The sequence below is a fragment of the Gossypium raimondii genome, chromosome 1 (assembly GCF_025698545.1).
Source record: "Gossypium raimondii isolate GPD5lz chromosome 1, ASM2569854v1, whole genome shotgun sequence".
NCBI classification, from domain to species: domain Eukaryota; kingdom Viridiplantae; phylum Streptophyta; class Magnoliopsida; order Malvales; family Malvaceae; genus Gossypium; species Gossypium raimondii.
The window spans coordinates 36,135,081-36,141,080 of record NC_068565.1 but is presented as its reverse complement, the minus strand read 5'-3'; the positions used below and the strand labels follow the sequence as shown (position 1 = coordinate 36,141,080).

Below are 6,000 nucleotides of genomic sequence, written 5' to 3'. Positions count from 1 at the left end.
AACTGACTAGGCTTTCCTAAGTCAAATAAGGTATCCTAAGAATGCTAAGACACTTAGTTCCTATAAGTAAGCCCTTTTTTTCCATGAAAATTCTCTCATCGATTATTCTGTTGTCAAGTCTCTATTCGGAATCAAGTTCGTAACAACTAGGGTAAGTCTTTGTCCTACTAGGTTTGATTGTCCAAAATGCTAGGTTCAGTTAAGTGCTAGTGTGTGTTCCATTTTTTCAGTAATTTGTGTACATGTTTATGTATGTTGTGAACCAGTCGAACCATCTACTAACCGCCTCCGTACATACCAATGTCCTAAGTATGAATACTGCAACTAAAAGATATGGAATTAAGGCAGTGTCCACAAGTATGCGAGTCAGGATCATACCCAAGGGAGGCAAGTACTAAATTAATGTCAACCTAAACACAAATAGAACTAATTAGTAGTTTTAAATAAATTATAGTACGAAAAAACATAAAAAAAGTATTTTGGAGTTTTTATAAATAATGAAATAAAAATAGCAAAAGGAAAGTGAACTTTCGAAACATAAATTCTAACTTAATCAAATCTAAGCATGGGTGATTAGATCACTTTGGTGATCATAACTAATTCCTATTTTGGGTTTCTATCCAATCAACTAGTCACTACCCTAACAGTACCTCTCGATCTTCAATTAAACTAATGAGTCGGCAAGAACTACTTATCTCTCAGCCTCACAGCCCAGACCGATTCGAGGATAAGGTGTTTATGGGTAGGCCATACCAATTTTGGGTTAATTCCCACCTAAATAAATTCTTAGGGTCGTCAAGCCTAGGGTTTGTGTTCTTCCTCTCCCAAATAGTTGACCTGCTAAGAAAACCATATATAGCAATTAATTAATCACACCTCCACTCATTAATCCCCCATAAAAAGATTAGTTCGTTGTGGACCTCATGAACACAATAATCATGATAATAAAGATAAGCATGAATAATCAAGAGAAAGGTTTACGAGAATCCTGAATTGTATTGATTGAAGCACATAATCCACAATAGTTTTATCACAATTACAACTCACGTTCTCCGAAAAAAACTAAATTACAAAAAAAACTTAGAATGTGAAAGTTGTCCTTAAAAAAGTGCTTTAAGTGCCTATTTATATAGTTAGGATTGTTATCATCCTCAACCTTAAGTCTACTAACGTTCTCATGTTTAATTTCCATTGTGCAAACTAAAACACCCATGGTTGGTAAGTGCTTCCCATACAGGACTGATGTTGCAACACCTTAGTCCCTGTTTCACAATATCAAAGGTAGTATGCATGGTTTAGGGGTAGCTTCAAGGGTGTGTCACGACATCCCTTGGTTATGTCGCGACATCCAAGGCAGTATAGTGTTTCTGGCATTCTGTTCACTGTGTTGCGACATCAATCTCCCCATGTTGCAACATAGCAACACTTTTTGGTTCCTATGCCTTTGAATGGTCTCCTGCAAAGTCACTAAATATGTTAGCTTGCCTTTAGGCCTCAATCGTCCCCTAAGCTCAAAAAAAGACTCAAAATGCTCTTTTCATTTAATTTAAACTAAACTACGAAAACTTAAATAAAACATACTAAAATTGGCTATATTCAAGCTCCTCAAGTACAAAAACTAGTTTAATCTGCTCCATCGAATTACAACAGAGCAAACACCCCCACACTTAAGTCATTGTTTATCCTCAAGCTGTAACAGCCCATTTTTCAATAGTGTCGAAAATAGTGGTTTCGGGGCCACCAAATCTGACAAGTTCATACATATTATTATTTAATATTTACGAGTCAAATATGGTTTTAAAAAGGTTATTGATTTGATAATTTATGTTATATAAGTGATTTACTATGTTCAAGTGGTATGACCCAAAGGTCAAGTAGTTTTAGAAAATAAGGTATTGGGACCTCATTTCTGTAAACCGAGCCTTAAATATATTTATAAATATTTGCAGAGTGTTATTAAGGTGGTATTGAAGTTTTGTTTAAAATTTTAATGTTTTGATGGTTAATTAATTAAAAGGACTAAATTGTAAAAGAAGTAAAATTTGATCACTCTTTGATTTGAGTGATTAAATGGTTAATTAAATAAAGGAAAAGGGACTTAAATTGTACTTAGACCATTCAAGGTTTTAGTTAATTTGATGTTTTATTTAATTATTAAACAAGGTTAAAATGGTAATTTGATAATTTAATTAAATAAAATAAAACTAAAAGCTTTTATCATCTTTTTACTTGTCCTCTTCACCGAATTGTTAAGGGAAGGAAGCCATTTTTATACATTCAATTTTTGGCAAGCTTGAAGCTAGCATGGTATGTGATTTTGGCTCTATTTCTAATAATTTTTATGTTTTTGAGATCATTGCAACTAGGTCCAACTAGCCCGTACCTTCGATTTTGAAACTGTTAAAGATTTTGAATGTTTCCATTGTTGAACCTTGTGGTTTTAGATGTTAAATGATGAAATTGAGATATTAGTTGTTATTTAAACATATTTTATTAAGTGATTTTTGATGAATTTTTTTATTAGGGACTAAATTGTTAAAATAGTAAAAAATGCAAGGATTTAATATGAAATTGTTTCATGAATGGGCAGTTTTGGATACCATGAGTATTCGTCTAGGCTCAATTTTGGGTAAAAATGGTTAATTTGCATGTTTTGGGTCTAAGGACTAAATTGAATAAAATTAAAAATTTAGGGGCAATTTTGTAAAAATATTAAAATGAATAAATACATTTTTTTCTGTATAAATTAATAAATTGAATGAATTTATTAATTTAGATCAAGATCGAGTGGAAAATCGAGGAGAATGGAAAATTACCAAAATGCCCCTATACTTTGACATTTATGCAAAATAGCAAGGTAAGTTCGTATGAAATGTACTGTGTATAATGTTGACTAAATTGAATGTTATTATATGATTTTATTGAAAATTAATCAGTATATATGTTAATTATACAATTTATCGAGTAAAGAAACGATGAAAATTCAACGACGTAGACGACTATCGAGCCTCGTTTGAACCATAGGAATATATAAGATACAAATGACATGTTATTGGGGTTACTGTGTTTTGAGTGCTGGTCTTGAACGTCCTATCAGTGTTTGACTTTCAGGCATGTGTTGCAGTTACTTGACAGCTTGTGCAAGCAGCATCGTGTAGCTATGTTCCGATGGATAGCTTGTGTGAGCAGACTCATTTATAGCTCAAGAGAGAGCATCTAGATGAGAAAATAGAAAGAAATTGTTTCGACCATATGTTAGCACACAGTGTGTGAGGTTCTCGCATATCTGATATTATTCTAGTGGTTCAACGGGTATACAAAGAGAGGGAGCGATAGATGTTCCAATTTGTAACGACATGAAAGTATTAAAAGGTATGAAATGTTGATGATTTAAGTATGCATATCATGTTCATGAAAGTATGAAAGTTTATATGATGTGTTCATGAAAACTAGTATATCATGTGATGAATTTGTTAAAGTTATGCGTATGATCACTAACTTGAATTGTTGTTGATGTGCTTAAGCTTATGCCAAGCTTGTGGATATGATTGGTGTTTATGATTATGCTTGTACTATGTATATTAAATGGGTAAGAACATGGAATGGTATGGTAAGTACGTAATTAGGATGTACTATGAGGTTATAAAAAGGTTTAATGAGATAAATGATGTATTCATATGTTAGTAAATTGCTTATGCTTTAAATAAATCTATCTATGTCAGGGATAAATACACTGTATTGAGAACTGATAATGTAGTTGAGGCTTATGATAAGCATTGGGAATGGAAAGGAAAGTAAGTAAATTGAAAGGTGTATAGTCTTATAAAATGTTTTATGGTTATACACTACGTCCCATAAAATTCCTTAATGTTATAAATTACAAATATATGTGACATTAATGAATTTACTCATTTACCGATTAGTAATTATGGTTTGATAAATCTTGAGGCATTGGTATAGGTTTATATTTAACTTATAATGTTCATTTTGAAATGTAATATTATGCTTATGGTTTTTAGGAGCTTACTAAGCACTCATTGCATATGTGATTTTTTTCTCTTACTTTTCAGATTATCGAAAGCTTTATCGGGTTGGAAGCTAGTTGGAGATCCTTCACACTATCCATTGATTTTATCGGTAAATTTTAATGCTTTGGTCATGGTTATAATAGCATGTACAGGTGGACTATGTATAATGCTTAATTGATGAGTTTGGTATATATATTTCATTTTGGTTGATGATTATGGCATGAAATGTTGCCTTGGATTTTAGGTACTTAAGGTACTATTGTTATCTTGTTTGTTGTAGTTAATATGGTTAAATTGGTGTATGTTTTGAAATGACCAAAATTGGTATGTTTCAATGTATCTTTAAATGGCCAAAATGGTATGGTTGTTATGTATAAATTATGTTCTGTTTTTGGCATGGAAACAAGTTAAGTGATAATTGGTTAAATATGCATGTATAGGTGCTTGTGGTTGATAATATAGCCATTATGTTTGGTTTGTAAATATGGTATTTTGAGTGATGGAATTGTTGTTATGTTGGCATGTATATGTGGCCTTATAATGGTTTATATTATGGTGTTTATGGTGCTTGAATGATGAAAGTTGGAATGGTAATTAAAAATGCATACTATGATATTTTCTTTAATATGCTTGGATATGGTCATTTTGGTACATGGGATGTAGTTGACATATATGGCTAATGGTGCTAGTGTTTAGTGATGATAGATGTTAAATAGCCAATTTGGTATTTTGAGTGTGACTTTGATATGTGAACTTAGTGGTAAGTTTTGATATGTCAACTGTTGCCATAGTCATTTTTTCGTGAAATTATTTATTTTCAATTTGATTTATTTTTAACATTACTAACTTATTCTTTTTAATTCTTGTGATTTTCTGTTTAGGTGTTTATGAGCATAGATCGAATTATCGATTTACTCCCTGTAGACCCTAAAATTGAGCGAACTTTCAGACAAAAAAATGTGAACGAATAGCTCAAAGACAAGTCAAGATGGACCTTAGAAATTAGAATCAAGACCAAGGTAATGAAGCCGATTATGTACCAAATCCCATCCTCATTCCCGATGATAGGGACCGATGCATCAGACAATATGCTGTGCCACTTTTCAGTGAGTTAAATCCAGGAATTAGAAGGCTAGATATTGAGGCAACCCAGTTTGAATTAAAACCAATGATGTTTCAAATGCTACAAACGGTGGGCCAATTTAGTGGTATGCCACGGAAGATCCACATCTCCACCTTCTATTGTTTATGGAGGTGAGTGATTCATTCAAGATAATCGGTGTGACTGAATAAGCACTGAGGTTGAAGTTGTTTCCATACTCGTTGCGAGATCGAGCACGAGCATGGCTCAATTCATTGCCACCAAGTTCCATATCTACATGGCAAGAATTAGCAGAGAGATTTTTGGTTAAGCATTTTCAACCTAGCAAAAATGCTAAGTTGAGGAACGAGATCACAAATTTCCAGCAATCGGATGACGAGTCTTTGTATGAGGCTTGGGAGCGATTCAAGGAGTTACTTCGTAAGTTTCCTCGTCATGGAATTCCTCATTCGATCTAGTTGGAGACATTCTATAATGGTCTCAATGCACATACAAGATTGATGGTTGATGCTTCCGCGAATGGTGCACTTTTGTCTAAGTTTTATAATGAGGCTTATGAGATCATCAAGAGGATCGCGAGTAATAACTATCAATGGCCAACAAATCAAACAGCTTCAGAAAGACGAGTAGCTGGAGTTCATAAAGTTGACTCTCTCACTTCATTATCAACTCAGATATCGTTTATTTCCTCTATGTTAAAACAGTTAACTGCTAATAGTACTAATAATTTTGCACCTCAGCCACCAAGTCCGTTTGAATTAGTTTCATGTGTGTACTGTGGGGAAGGTCATTCATTTGAGAATTGTCCATCAAATTCTGAGTCAGTGTATTATGTGGAGAACCAATATCAAAATAGGAGTGGACAAGGAC

The 6,000-nt window shown here is 33.1% G+C and overlaps 1 non-coding gene across 1 annotated transcript; it reads right to left on the bottom strand.

Moving 5' to 3' along the window:
• Positions 1-5,465: 5,465 nt before the first annotated feature.
• LOC128032648 (small nucleolar RNA R71) lies at positions 5,466-5,572 on the bottom strand. The gene has a single exon (XR_008188898.1). It is a non-coding gene; the product is annotated as a small nucleolar RNA R71 (small nucleolar RNA).
• Positions 5,573-6,000: the final 428 nt, after the last annotated feature.